Source organism: Staurois parvus, unplaced genomic scaffold (assembly GCF_062004578.1).
Source record: "Staurois parvus isolate SC_StPar_1 unplaced genomic scaffold, SC_StPar_1.0 ptg000186l, whole genome shotgun sequence".
In the NCBI taxonomy this organism is placed as follows: Eukaryota; Metazoa; Chordata; class Amphibia; order Anura; family Ranidae; genus Staurois; species Staurois parvus.
The window spans coordinates 5,484,192-5,500,735 of NW_028317982.1; the positions used below are offsets into that span (position 1 = coordinate 5,484,192).

Sequence of the window (16,544 nt, forward strand, 5' to 3'; positions counted from 1 at the left end):
AACTGTTGTTGTCTGCATCTTTGATAGTTTAGAAACATGCTCTTTTTTAATTGAAGGAAACCCCTGCTTATGCAGTAATTCCATCTTTTGCGCAGTTTGAGCTACCTACGTTTAAGACAGGTTCAATGTAAACTCAACTCCAGGCAGGTTAAAAAATACAACTTAATCTAATAATGTGTAGAAGAAAAATCAGCAGTCTAGGTGCAGGTCAATGTTATCTAAAGTGCTTCTACCTTCCTGCATAAGCCCTGGTTCGCACCAGTTCTCTTTTGAAGTCGCACTACTTCAGCGTGATTTCAAAGTCCACAATCAGTGTGATTTTAATGTGCAATTTCATTGCAGCTTGTGACTTCATTAAACAGATGTCAATACAAAATCACAATGAAATCGAACAAAAATAGTGCAGGACTCAAGTCACAGCAATTTGAACAGTTCCATTGCCTCAAATTGGATGTGACTTTGAACTGTCATGTCACATGACACATTGCACTGGTGTGAACCAGGGCTTAATGTAAAAAACATTTACTAGCTGTTCACCCCTTTCCCCACCTCCTCTTCCTAAATACTTACTTGAGTCCTGTATTGATCTAGTGCTGTGCCCCTCTGCAGCAGTGATGCTCTCTTTCTGCTCTCACAGGCACAAAGGCAGTAGCGGGAGCCATTGGCTCCTACTGCTGTCAAACAATTCCTGTGAGCAGAGAGTGGGGGCGGAGCTGAGGTGCACTGTGTGTGTCTATAGAAGCATACAGCCCATCTTGGAAGTTGGCTCTAAATTCTAAATGCTTGTTGTGCCGTATTTCTTTTGCTATATTAAAAATACACAGCTGTAGATTTCTCTCTAGTGATTGTCTGTATATCACATACAGAAAATGATCACCTTTGCTGAAAGACTGCTATGATAACATTATAGTCACCCTAAGGGACATTTTAATTACTCAGAAATGAATGGCAGACTCACGATGAAAGAAACTGCAAAACAGAACTGTTATTACAATAGCGACATTCACATTCATCCTGTGGCCCGCTTGATTATTTAAAATTTCAACAACCATCCATTATTGACATTTCGCTATGGAGACCTAGGACATACAACGTATCAAAAATAAATACATGATTAAAAAAAAATATATATATATATATAATTTTTTTTTTCTTCTCAGCAGTGTTCCAGGTTTCAAAAACTACAGTGTGAAGGCCTACTTAACCAAACATACAGTCTATAGATTAGTTAGGTAGGTCCCCACAATACACAATTGTTTTACAATCTTTATGCAATTGCTTTTTAGATTTACCATCACATTATAAAATGTTGCCAGCTTAAGACACATAGAAGATTCAACTATCCGGAACGTACAACAAAAAATAAAATATGTGTTTTAGCTGAATTGGCTCTTTATTAAAGGTATAGCATAATGTCTTTGAAAACATTTCTATATCATGTTTAGGACTAAAAACAGTTTTTAATTAAAATTTTAAAAAAGTCATAAAAAGTAAAAAATAAATATTGCATATAAAAACTTTATATTATTAAATTGCAGTCACAAGATGACATACTAAAGGCCATCATACAACTCTTTGCCAATATGACTTGGAAGGGAATGATGTTATTATCCTATTTTGTGAATATACCTAAAAGCAGGAAATCAAATTATCAACACACTGCTAAACAAATTCAAGAAGAAGCATATACCATTCCCCCTCTCCTATCAGCTACAGATGCATACAGGTTTTGAGATAGACAGAAGAATATGACAACCAAGCAGGCTGTGCCAGGCTATCTATCAGAAAGCCCTCCATTCTCCACAATTGAAGTGTCAAGAAAGCATCCTGTATGAAACCTAGCATCAGATATATATTTTCATGTTAAGTGCATGCATGCTAAGTATTGTGAAAATTTAACACTTGCAAATATACATTACCTCTCACAGCATTAGTATAGCAGGACTCTTCATGACAATGGACTAAGCTTTGTTTAGGCATCAACCAGGGTTAGCATCTACTTCCTTAATGGAGAAACCGTTTCAGAGGTGATACAACCGCATAAATCCTCTTGGCTGTGTTCACAAATGGCTGACACAAATTAGCCCCTGCTGCAGCCTCTCACCTTGTGACTTGCTACAATGTTACTATCGTGCAGTCTAATCACTGGGGGAATGGAGACTGTGGAAATACTTCTACCTGTCTGCAGTAGACTGGTTAACTGACACTGCATGGGAACTGACTGACATCAGTGTTAGAACTATACACGGTCACTGTACTAATGACACTGGCTGGAAAGGGGTCAACAAATAGGGATAAAGACACTATAACCCTTGTGAGCTGTTATGTGTCACTAATATATTACTGGCAAAAAGTGTATGTGTGTGTATATATATATATATATATATATATATATATATATATACACACACACACACATACATATATACACACATACATATATACACACATATATATACATACATATATATACATATACATACATATACATACATATACATACAAGTGAAACTCGAAAAATTAGAATATCGTGCAAAAGTTCATTTTTTTCAGTAATGCAACGTAAAAGTTGAAACTAATATATGAGACAGACTCATTACATGCAAAGCAAGGTAGTTCAAGCCGTGATTTGTCATAATTGTGATGCACCCTAAGTAACCCTCACACCAATCACATACCAAGATTGAAAACAAACAATAGTGCTGCGCTGGTTAAAACAACTACCATATCTCTAATCTCCCATATGCAAAAATATCTAACTAGTGAATATATCGAAAATAAGGTAAATAAAAACAAAAAAACATATGTAAACGAGGGTGAAATTTGATGCCTTATATAACTGTATAGTTAGAAAAATAGATTACTTACCTGCAACTCTATATCATCTTATGGACATTCCTTCATGCAGTTTATCTTTGTATATAATATTGTTTATAATATATGTTTTTTTGTTTTGATTTATCTTATTTTGGATAAATTCACTAAATTAGATATTTTTGCAAATGGGAGATTAGAGATATGAGTTTTTTTAACCAGCACAGCACTATTTGTTGTCTAACACATAGGGGTAATCAAATGTGTACCTAACAAGTGTTAATGTGTGCTGCTTTTTACCAACTTTTTACTACTGCTTTGTAGGGAGAAGAAACAAGATTGTTTCCGCTGTACAGAGCCCTGTGTTTATGTCAACACAAAGCTCTGGGCTGTGATTGGACACAGCTGATCAGCAGGTCTCATCCATGAATCTCTAGGCTCCCTGAACCCAGAAACAGGTAGCGACGTACAGGTACATTGCTGTGCCTGTAGGAGTCACCTGAAAGAGCAAAAGATCTGCTCCAGGTGAGTGCCGAATCTGTATAATCCCTCCACAGTCACGCAGGTGCTGGCCCGATCTGTTATCACAGATGCAATAGAAACATTTTTCCATTGCATCTGTAGGATCCACCTGTCTGCAGTCCTAAAGAGGATAATTTTGAAAAATAAAGTAAATCTCAATGGTCTACAGGTTAAACGGGCATTGTCCAATAGATGTGCGATGTAGGCACATCTGTTCTGCCCGATATGTCTATGTGTATTCTGGGGAAGGGGGGGGGGGGGGGGATTCATTATCATTTTTTATGCTTAGCAAATCCATTACAGGCAAAATAAAAGAAGTGGCAGTATTAGTCCATAAATTAGTATTAGTCCCCCCCCCCCCGACTTCATCAACATCAACAACACTATCTTCAGTCCCACTCCTCACGCCAGGGTACTAGGTGTAACCCTAGACTCCAATCTGTCCTTTCAGCCCCAGGTCCAATCGCTGACAAACTCATGTAGACTTCACCTCTGCAACATCTCCAAGATACGATCGTTCCTAACCTCGGAAACCACTAAGCAACTCATTCACTCCCTTATTATATCACGCCTCGACTACTGTAACTCCCTCCTCACTGGCCTACCTCATCGCAGGCTATCCCCACTCCAGTCCATCATGAATGCTGCTGCCAGACTCATTCACCTTACTAACCGCTCTGTATCTGCCACCCCTCTCTGCCAATCCCTCCACTGGCTCCCAATTGCCCAACGGATAAAATTCAAAACACTAACACTGATGTATAAAGCCGTTCATAACACTGCCCCTAATTACATCACCGACCTTGTCTCTAAATACCACCCAAACCGTACTCTCCGCTCCTCGCAAGACCTCCTACTCTCTAGCTCCCTTGTCTCCTTCTCCCATGCCCGTCTCTAGGATTTCGCAAGGGCTTCACCCATCCACTGGAACTCCCTACCCCGATCTATCAGGCTATCGCCTACTCTGCTCACTTTTAGGCGATCTCTGAAAACCCATCTCTTCGGGGAAGCCTACCCCAACCCCAGCTAATACTGGAATCCTCTACTCTTCCTACCACTCCATCCCCCGCAGCTAATCACCTCTTGTACCACTATCCCCTCCCTCTTAGATTGTAAGCTCCAAGGAGCAGTGCCCTCTAATCCCTCTTGCATTGAACTGTATTGTTACTGTACGGTCTCCCTCCATAATGTAAAGCGCTGAGCAAACTGTCGGTGCTATATAAGTCCTGTATAATAATAATTGAATTATTTGAAGCATAGACTCCTCAGTATCTATGTCCAAGTCGTTTTTTCCAGTTCCTGTGTGGGTTACACACTTTCTACAAAAGCCACTCCTGCGCCTTAGCAGCAAAGAATATGTTAGTGTAGCAGATATTTTCATGTGGACTTAAGCGGGCCATGAATACATAGAAAGTAGGAAATGCTGTGTAAGCTCTTTGCAAAACACTTGTAGCAGTCAACATACTTTATTTCCAAGGGCAAATGTTAATCCCATAAGCTCACACTGCAAAAAAGAAGTTGTATTAAAACAGAAAATGCATAATTTAAGTGTGAGGTATATTATTTAGTTTTTACCATTATATACCCACTGGAAGCTGAGCCAAGCCTAACAAACAATGCCATGTTTCATAGGAAAGGGCATGGCACTCGAGCCGTGTGCAAGTTTTATTGTCCGCATTCCAATTCCACCAAATCTGATCCTGAGGTGACTGGAAGCTACACTGAACAGTTTGCCCATTTACGGCACTGCAGTCCCTATAATGGTGTTGACTCAAAGCTGTCAAATTATAGGGCAAATATATTCACAAGCATTTAAGGACAAGCAGGCTCTTTGAGTAAATACAGGGAAAAAAACTTAGACTGATTTCCTGAGGAAGGGACCCAACTGGCTTGTAAAAACCTGTAAATTTGCAAATCTAGTAAGTCTGCATAATGGTGTCATTTGATTATCAACTAAAATGTTCACTTTACTCCATAAAAAGCTTTATTTAAAAAAAAAATGATATTGGAGGTCTTTAATTTGTATACTCTGGAGATGTATGTTGTTCTAGCCAAGCATTCCAAAGCCATACTTTGCTGTGTGAATGAGCTAATAGGGCTTTACTGCAACATGCTGGGAAGCCATAAAGTGCTGCTGCATTAGGCTGCTTACAGCTGCACCGCAGAACTGCTGCAAATTAGCATCTTAAATAGATCGTTGTGAACGAGAGGTTTGTCTGGCTGTAATAGTCTGTGATAAGATGCCTACTTGTGCTCACATTCCATGTAAAATGTCAGGAGGTCTACATAATATATGAGGAGTATTCAAGTCAAACCAGGACTTTTGAGTTTATATAATAAAAGAACAAAATTTCAAGTAGTGGAAACTGCATTTATTTTTATACATACTCCCCTGCTACATTTATGCACTTATCCCAGTGTTTAACGAATGCCTGGAAAGTTTCAGCATAAAAAGATTTGTCAGTACGCCTGAACCATCCTAGAACAGCCTGCGTCATCACAATTGAGTTCACCATTCCCACAGAACGTTTCGTCTCTTGTGCTATTTCACGACAGGTTATGCATCGACCATCCATGATCAGGTGTTCCACGTGCTGAATGTTCACAGGGATGACTGGTGTGGGCTGGGAACCACCACGGCCGGAATTGTCATTGACGGGCGTAAAGCAATCTTTGAAATGTTTACACCATTCAAATGTCTTACTGCGGTGAGCTTCTCATCATCGTACTGTGCTTGAAGTCTTCTGTCATTCACAAGAAACTTCTTCACCACACACTGTTCCATGCACGCACTTACACTGTTGTCTGCCATCTTGATTGACCTGTCTCTGGACTGGTTCATGACATATGCGCTGCCTATCAGTAATAGGACACGCCAAATTACTACTGCGGGTAGTACTGCCACACTAGCATCTCTTTTTATACCTGTAAAATTAAAAGTCCTGGTATGACTTGAATGCCCCTTGTACTTATGTTTCTGAAGGCCAAACTTCTTTAGAATGTAAGCTCTCATAAGCAGGGACCTCCTAATCCTCTTGAATTGAATTGTTCTGTGCACACTGTTTGCACTTAGCCCTGGTTCACACCAGTATGACTTTGAAACAGACTATTCAGTGCAACTTCACTGTGGCTTGCTGACACTCTGTGCGACTTTTTACCTTAATGCATTTTCTGCATTAAGGTAAAAAAGCCTTTCAAATTCCTCCCTCCAAATACTTACCTAAGCCTGATTTTGATTCAGAGCTGTGCCCAAGAGCAACTCCGCTTTGTGCTCTCTACTCATCGCATATGGAGGCAGGAGCATGAGCCATTGACTCCTGCTACCGTCAATCAAATCCAGTGAGGAGGTAAGGGGGGGGTCAGAGCTAGGCTATATGTGGTTATATGTCTGTTTCAAAGACACACACACTCTGGATCGGGAATGAGCCCACAGGATTGGTCTTCTTGCTATGGGAGCAGACAGCGCAGGCAGGGGATCCCTGAAGAATAGGTCTGGGGCTGCTCTGTGCAATACTATTGCACAGGGCAGACAAGCATAACATGTTTGTTATTTTCATTTTAAAAAATAGCTTTAGTAACACTTTAAAACACAGGTTATACATTCTGTAATAGATCCGAATAAATAAACAAATGTATACATACAGTATATACACATACATTCATTCATCTATATATAATACTCTGCCTTTCAGACTAACAATTTTCCCAAACATCTCCTTCCCTTAATAAGTACACCAATGCAATGTTTTAAAAGACAAATTATAGTACAAAAATAAAGTTAGATATACAAAAAAAGAGAAAATGTGACCCCATATGGCTAGCTTTAGTTAATCGATTTCCACTAACTATCTATGCTATTATTTCCACCTCTGCTTGTGTTTATGCAGTCATAGAATTCTGACTAGTGCAAAACAAGGGGTGAAGGGATAGAAATGGAACACATTATCTGTACACTGCAAGGGGAGCAATAGGCAACAGTTTTAGATAAGATAAAGCAAATGCAATAAATCACCATGTGCAATGGTAAATGCTTACATTAGGCCAAAACAACTGGCATTCCTATTCGACAGATGTAAATTATTACATTATATGCTTCTTTTTTCAACATTGAAAACAAACTGGTTTAATTTGTGACATATATGAAAAATGTACACATCTAATAACACACATAGTTCTTTAGATCTCTCCAAAAAGGCTTTAAGGTTTTACATGCAACATATTTATTAGCAATGGTTCCATTAAAGGCAGAAATGATTATATACACTATTACTTTTGTATACTTCTTAAGAGATGCAGAGCTTAGAACTTAAGAGGTCTTAAGCAGTTTATGGGGATAGCTTTCCAGTAACATATACATTTTTTACCTGTTTGGTTCATTTATACTGTATTAACTGAATTAAAAAAAAAACAAATATAGTATCTCACAGAAGTGAGTACACCCCTCACATTTTTGTAAATATTTCATTATATCTTTTCATGTGACAACACTGAAGAAATGACACTTTGCTACAATGTAATGTAGTGAGTGTACATCTTGTATAACAGTGTAAATTTGCTGTCCCCTCAAAATAACTCAACACACAGCCATTAATGTCTAAACCACTGGCAACAAAAGTATATACAATCTGAAGAATACTTAAATGTACATCAAATCATGTCTTCTTTAGAGTACACTGAGCTACACATGTGCAGCCCAGTGTACATACTTGGCACACCTTGGTGCCAAAATAAATGAACTCCCATGCACATGCATGGGAGCTACGTCATTTCTCATCAGCGAATCAGGACTGCCAAAGACCCAGCACCCGGAAAAACTTGGGGAGATGTTGGCACTGGGAAGGAATCTTCTGGACAGCGCATCACTGGAGCAGAGGTAATTTATCTCCCCTCCAGTGAAAAAAAGGGTTCTTGCTCTTCCTTGTGGCCTGATCTTCCACATTTGCCAGGTTTTTCTTTTTTTCAAGTTTGGCATCTTGATTGGATGGCCCAAGATGGCGTAACTTTCATTCATGCATGTGCACAGGAGTTAATTCTGGCACCAAGGAAAGCCAAAGTGGAACAATAAACCATGCATGTATGGCTCAGTGTACAATCTTTTGAAACTTGCTAGCAAGCAGACAAAACAGATCTATTGCAGAAGAGACAAATAGTCTCCTCGGCAATAAAAGCCTTCCTTCTACTAAATTATTTAAAAACATCCACTTTAGTTAATTTGTGATTGGCTGCTACAGGTTAATGTACTTTGCATGTTAGGCTTTACTCACTTCTGTTCCACTTCTGAAGTGAATCTCCAGGCAAACAGCTAAATACACAATTAAAATGCATACATGTTTACGGTTTTACATGTTATAATATTTGTAATTATTTTTCAATGATTCATCTACCTCTGTGATGCCAGAGTGATCACCAACACTCCCTGGCTTAGCGGTCTTGCTTCCTTGATCACTTTCTGCCTATTGGAGTAGATAAGGCTTCAATGTCCAATGCATATGCTGGATTTGAAGCGATGACAGTGGAAGTTGCTTTTCTGAACCATTAAATAAGTGTGTCACTTGCCAAGTGTGCAGATGTAGTGTGTAAATCTTGAGACTGGCTGAACAGGACTACAAATGCAAGTGCTTTGGTATTTACAAAATTAAAAATGAATATGTATTTATTGGGTGTGTGCCACTTTAGGCAGAAAAAGGTGAGCAAGCAACGTCACAGAAAAAACACTCTAAGGCTCAGGAGCATTTTTAACACTCATCAAACACTTATGAGAATGATACATATGGCAGCACACAGTGCTGTTCCCACTGAAGCGTTAGTATTGCGTCAAAATTGATGTCTTATGTCAAGCCAGGAGGAGTTGAAGCCTTTCAACGCCTCCCATTCAAGTCTATGGTTAAGCTCCTCAAACCCCTGGCAGGCATTTGCAGGGCGTTAATACCATTAAGTTCAGTATAGGCGTTTGTGGTGCGGTTTTAACGCTTGTAAAACGCCTCAAAACCACATCTAGAGTGTTTGGGGAGCATTTTAAACACTTGTAAAAGGCCTGTTTAACGCTATAGGGGCATTTGGGAAGAAGTCTAGTGTGAACAAGCCCTTAGGCAGGGTGCCTAATGGCCTTTTTGTGCCATGCAAATTATTTCTTCAGTTTAGATATACTTGAACATTTAAAGGCTGTGTACCTTTGCAGGATCCTTCAACTTTCCCAAACAAAGCAAAAAGCAACAAAATCATAATGGTTCTTAAAAAATGGAATTACAGCCACTGGTAAATTAAAAATTATGAATGTATTGCATTCTTACGTAGAACACACAAAAGTAAGAATAAATAGTAAGTAAAAGCACAATACTGTGTGCAATCTTATCAACATGAAATGTTTCATATAAAGTGAGTGTGTTTAGGCATATCCTTAAAGTGATACTTTACCCATAAAAGTTTGATAACAATTAATGATCTTTAACAAAAGAACATACATTCCACATAAATAACTATGCTTAGTGTGTGCTGTAAATTGCCTCCAGCACTTCCAGTCTTGACTGTATGTCTTGGCTCAGATAAAGAGTAAGGCTGACAGAATCTTTACAGTGCTGAAGTTCACAGCCTGTCAATGAGGGAGAAAGGAGAGAATATCAGGGAGATAAAATAAGACACTATATTTGAAAATGTAATTCTTTTGTGTCTACCTGTCAGCAGAGTTTGTCCTGTCACCTCTCCTGTTTTTTTTTTCTCCCTCCTAATCTGAGTTCCAGCAGGACAGTTTGTGTCATTCCTGTTGCTTTCATCCCCCTCAGCAACAGTAAATCCTAAAAGATAAGTTCACCCTTCATAAAATATTTATTGTGTAACATATAATGAAAGGACTTGCCCCCGCTGATCCCCCGCTTTGACAGCTAGCGGGGGATCTTCTCTCCCCCCCCCCATTCCTTAAAAGTGGACAAATTAAAAAAAGATGTAGCCGTGCAGGGCTCTGCCCAGCCATGTCACTTCTCTGTGAATGAGAAACTACAAGTCACAACAGCCTTAGCAGCTGTCAGCTTGTAGATCTCAATGAACTGCCACAACGCTGGGAAGCACTGTGGTAGTTCACTAAATCTTCCTATCAGTGTATCTGCTAGCCTGAACATCCCGTACGGGCAAGCAGATATACGGACAGGTCTGAAAGAGACCTGCATGGCCACAGCGATTTGCTGATCACTGGTGTAATGCTTTACAGGCTCCTGCAATGAAAATTAACAAATGCACATCTTTTAACCTGCAAAAAAATGTGCATTTATTATTTTTTATCAAAAGGGGAACTTATCCTTTAAAGCGGTCAGCTGAACAGCTTCTAGTGGCTCTCATTTTAGACACAGTGCTGAGACTAGAGAGCAACTAAGCAAGTGAACAGTAAGGTGAGACAGCGAATTACTGGTTTTTCAACCATAAAAAACTTGTTTTTAATGTTTTACATAGCTATACCTGCAAAAGGAACCAGCATTAAGTGATCTATTAGGACTTAATTTTCTAAATAAAGTGCCACTTTAACCACTTCCCAACCGCGCTATAGACAAAAGACAGCTACAGCGCGGCCAGCTAGTTCTGGGAGGGCATCCATGGACGTCTCCCAGATTCACACCCCCCGTGCGCGACCTGTGATCGCTGTTTCCTTTGGACACAGCTGACAATGTGTCCAAGTAATGAGCCAATCAGAGCCGCATTTTACCATGTGACCAGCTGCGTCCAACCACAGCTGATCACAGTGTAAATAAGAAATGCTGGTTATCGGCAGTCCTCTTCCTCCTGCGGACAGTGCGAGGAGAGGAGAGCTGGTATGCATTTCTCAGGGGAACATCTACACTGATCATTAGTGTAGCCCTATCAGTGCAGTTAATAGTGCCCATCAGTGCTGGTTTTCAGTGCCCATACGTGCTGGCTATTAGTGCCTCCTCAGTATTGCCTGTCAGTGCTCATCAGTGGTGATGCTTATCCGTGCCCATCAGTGCCGCCTGTCAGTGCCCATCAGTGTAGCCTGTCAGTGCCCATCAGTGATAGAGAAAAATCACTTACAAAACAGAAACTAAGAAAAAAATTTTGGTAACCAAATACTGCCAAAGGAAAGCTCTATTTGTCTAAAAAAAAAAACAAAACAAAAAAAAACATAAAATGTAGTTTGGGTATAGTGTTGCATGACCATACATTTGTCATTCTAAGTGTGACAATGCTGAAAGCTGAAAATTGGCTTGGGCAGGGAGGGGGTAAAATTGCCCGGTAGGCAAGTGGTTAAAATATCTATAAGTGATTTACTGCCTATAAATTTCATATTAGAAAACTGCTAACTGTAAGTAGGCATGAAAGTTTTTGTTTTTGGTCAAACAGATTGATTTGGTTTTACAGACGTGTAAATGAAACAGAGAATATAGATTACATGTACAACCAAAAATACAATGTCGCTAGATAAAACCGAGCAGGTCTATACTTAATCTTTCATGTATTCAAGTTGAACAACATAAGTGCAAACCCTGGGTAAAAACATGAAAAAGGGAGAAGGAGAGGAAGGGAAGGGAAAGAAGGGAAAGTTGTGACAGAGGGATCTGAACTACCAAGCAAATCCAAGAAGGGGGTATAAAAACTGTTGGGTTATTTAAATGCAGTGTGATAGAGGATGATAACCAAACTAACACTCCAAGAATCACAGAAAACATGATCAGAGCAGGTGTTGACCAACCAGGTTTTAAGGAGAACATTGAATAAAGAGATATCGAGGAACAGAACAGATTTTATCCTGTCCATACTGTCTGAAAAGAATCCCTATGATCACGGTCTTCTACCAGCTGGTTCTCCATATTCATAATGTCTTTATAAATAGGAGCCCACGTGGCCAGTGAGTTTCTATGGTTTTCCACATTCCAGAAATAGGTGTTCAGGCTGTGACAAGGCAAATTCTAAGAATTTCAGCTTTACTGCTCTTTATTTGTTTTTAAGTTAAAACATTTCTTGACTCTTCTACATTTTTTTTCTCTTCCCCTCTGTTTCACTCACTATATAAAAAATATTATAGTTGTACACAACCATTTTTGAAACAAACATTTTATACATAACAAAGGATTCCCAAAGAGCTATCGGTAACCCAAAAAAAAAAGAAAAAAAAGAAAAAAAAAAACCTGCCTTTAGACATAACTTGTCTTTTAAAAATTTTGGATTGCACAGGTATGTTCTTTGTGTCAACATTTTAACTTTAGGTTTTGAGCTCTGTAAATAACAGTAATTTTTACAACAGGTCTTAAGGGAAAATAAAAAGGAAAATGTGCAAAGCAGTTCTACATTGGCTCGCTTAAAAAAAAAAAAAAAAAAATTAAAATGTAAAAAGTACACACTTAATTCTGACCATAATAAAAAAAAATATGTAAAAAATAGAACACAACACAATGTAGAAGTCAACTAGCAAAACTAAATCAAATAAAAAGCACATTACAAAAACACAAAGGCAAACTTTAAAATGGGTAACTTATCCTAAATGCTTTTCTTTTTAGAAATCCCCCTACAAAGTAGCTGCATAATTAAATGCGCCATTTGCCTTTTGATGCAGCAATCACAAGCAATTTACAGAGCTATTGTGATTGACGTGTAATTACGGCTGCACCAACTTTACTTAATTCATTTTAACTCCTTAACCTTTGCATAGCAAAACATAAGCAAGATTTTTTTTTCCAAGTTAGTTTGAATGACTGGCAGCTAAATGTATCCAAATTATCTCAATACTGCCACTGCTCATTAGGATACCACTGTTTGATTAATTACACATCTTAGTGGGAAGAAAAATGTTTCAACACTGGACACTGAAATTGAAATACTGCTGTTTCTATTTTACAGACTGCAATAGAACTGGTAGGTTTATAGGCCGGTAAACACACACACACACACACACATATATATATATACACACACACACACACACACACACAGTTGTGTTCAAAATAATAGCAGTGTGTTGAAAAAAGTGAATAAAGCTGAAAATCCTTCTAATAGCTTTTATTTCCATACACACAAATGCATTGGGAACACTACACATTCTATTCCAAATCAAAACATGAAGAAAATATACCAAATTTGTGTTGTTCCTCTAAAAAAACTGAAGAAAAGTGAATATTAGACTGTTCAAAAAAATAGCAGTGTTTGTATTCTTCTTTACAAACATTCACTATATAAACTGAAAAATGTTTGAAGATTTTGCTTTCCTTTGAATCACTTAATGAATATTTAGTTGTATAAGCACTGTTTCTGAGAACTGCTGTACATCTGTGTTGCATGGGGTCAACCAACTTCTGGCACCTGTGAACAGGTATTCCAGCCCAGGATGATTGGACTACATTCCACAGTTCTCTATTTCTTGGTTTTGCCTCAGAAACTGCATTTTTGATGTCACCCCACAAGTTTTCTATTGAATTAAGATCCGGGGATTGGGCTGGCCACTCCATAACGTCAATCTTGTTGGTCTGGAACCAAGATGTTGCACGTTTACTGGTGTGTTTGGGGTCGTTGTCTTGTTGGAACACCCATTTCAAGATAATTTCCTCTTCAGCATAAGGCAGCATGGCCTCTTCAAGTATTCTGATGTATTCAAACTGATCCATGATCCCTGGTATGCGATAAATAGGCCCAACACCGTAGTATGAGAAACATCCCCATATCATGATGCTTGCACAACCATGCTTCACTGTCTTCACAGTGTACTGTGGCTTGAATTCAGTGTTTGGGGGTCGTCTGACAAACTGTCTCCGGCCACTAGACCCAAAAAGAACAATCTTACTTTCATCAGTCCACAAAATGTTGCGCCATTTCTCTTTAGGCCAGTCAATGTGCTCTTTGGCAAATTGTAACCTCTTCAGCGTGTCTTTTTTTCAACAGTGGGACTTTGCGGGGGCTTCTTGCAGATAGCTTGGCTTCACATAGGTGTCTTCTAATTGTAACAGTACTCACAGGTAACTTTAGACCTTCTTTCATCTTCCTGGAGCTGATTGTTGGCTGAGTCCTTGCCATTTTGGCTATTCTTCTATCCATTCGAACGGTAGTTTTTCGCTTTCTTCCATGTCTTTCAGGGTTTTTTTTGCCATTTTAAAGCATTTGCGATCATTTTATCTGAGCAGCCTATCATTTTCTGCACTTCCTTATATATTTTCCCCTCTCCAATCAACTTTTTAATCAAGATATGCTTTTCTTCTGAACAATGTCTGGAACGACCCATTTTCCTCAGAATTTCAGAGAGAAATGCACTGTAACCAGCATGTACATCATTTGCTGCCTTCCTTCCTCAAATAAGGGCAATAATTGCCACCTGTTTTTCAAAGAATGAATGACCTCACTAATAGAACTCCACACTGCTATTATTTTGAACATGTCCCTTTCAATTAGTGATTCAATTACACAGAATCAGCAGCATGCATGTCATGACTGTTGGGTCTGTTGGATTTCTATTACTCCACTACACCTGCTAGTAAATTATTTGCCATGTAGAAATATCATTTCTACCAAAAACAGTGATTGATCAGGTTAGTGATGTCTGACTGCTATTATTTTGAACACAACTGTGTGTGTGTGTGTGTGTGTGTATATATATATATATATATATATATATATACACATACATACACACACACACACACACACACACACACACACACACACTCCTGTGCAAAACCTTTAGGTAGATGTGAAAAATGCTGTAAATTAAGAATGCTTTTAGAAATACAAGTGTTAACAGTTTATTTTTATTAACAAAATAGAAAGTAAATGAACAGAAGATAAATCCAAAACAAATCAATATTTGCTGTGACAGCCTCAAACAGCATCAATTCTTCACTTCATGTACAGTTGAGTCACTTAGCCTTGTTTCCATATTGAATGTCTGAAATCAAAAGGAACTGGGGTGCAGAAAAATGGCAGCAGGTGCTCTGGACTGAGTCAAAATTTGAAATATTTGGCTGTAGCAAGAGGCAGTTTTATTTGCCGAAAGGCTGGAGAGAAGCACAAGAATGAGCATCTGCAGGCAACAGTAAAGCATGGTGGAGGTTCCTTGCAAGTTTGTGGCTAGAGTTGGTCAGGATCACCACTGATCCTGACCAAAGGATCCACACCATTGTCCTCAATGCTGAGAAATACAGGCAGATACTTATACAGTCAGGTCCATAAATATTGGGACATCGACACAATTCTAACATTTTTGGCTCTATACACCACCACAATGGATTTGAAATGAAACAAACAAGATGTGCTTTACCTGCAGACTGTCAGCTTTAATTTGAGGGTATTTACATCCAAATCAGGTGAACGGTGTAGGAATTACAACAGTTTGCATATGTGCCTCCCACTTGTTAAGGGACCAAAAGTAATGGGACAGAATAATAATCATAAATCAAACTTTCATTTTTTAATACTTGTTTGCAAATCTTTTGCAGTCAATTACAGCCTGAAGTCTGGAACGCATAGACATCACCAAGCGCTGGGTTTCATCCCTGGTGATGCTCTGCCAGGCCTCTACTGCAACTGTCTTCAGTTCCTGCTTGTTCTTAGGGCATTTTCCCTTCAGTTTTGTCTTCAGCAAGTGAAATGCATGCTCAATCGGATTCAGGTCAGGTGATTGACTTGGCCATTGCATAACATTCCACTTCTTTCCCTTAAAAAACTCTTTGATTGCTTTTGCAGTATGCTTTGGGTCATTGTCCATCTGCACTGTGAAGCGGCGTCCAATGAGTTGTGAAGCATTTGGCTGAATATGAGCAGATAATATTGCCCGAAACACTTCAGAATTCATCCTGCTGCTTTTGTCAGCAATCACATCATCAATAAATACAAGTGAACCAGTTCCATTGGCAGCCATACATGCCCACGCCATGACACTACCACCACCATGCTTCACTGATGAGGTGGTATGCTTAGGATCATGAGCAGTTCCTTTCCTTCTCCATACTCTTCTCTTCCCATCACTCTGGTACAAGTTGATCTTGGTCTCATCTGTCCATAGGATGTTGTTCCAGAACTGTGAAGGCTTTTTTAGATGTTGTTTGGCAAACTCTAATCTGGCCTTCCTGTTTTTGAGGCTCAACAATGGTTTACATCTTGTGGTGAACCCTCTGTATTCACTCTGGTGAAGTCTTCTCTTGATTGTTGACTTTGACACACATACACCTACCTCCTGGAGAGTGTTCTTGATCTGGCCAACTGTTGTGAAGGGTGTTTTCTTCACC

At 39.0% G+C, this 16,544-nt stretch overlaps 1 protein-coding gene across 2 annotated transcripts in view; it reads right to left on the reverse strand.

Moving 5' to 3' along the window:
- The window catches only part of RAB28 (RAB28, member RAS oncogene family), a 170,625-nt gene that overhangs the window by 12,930 nt on the left and 141,151 nt on the right, over positions 1 to 16,544 (reverse strand). The gene's annotated exons all lie outside the window — the stretch shown is intronic.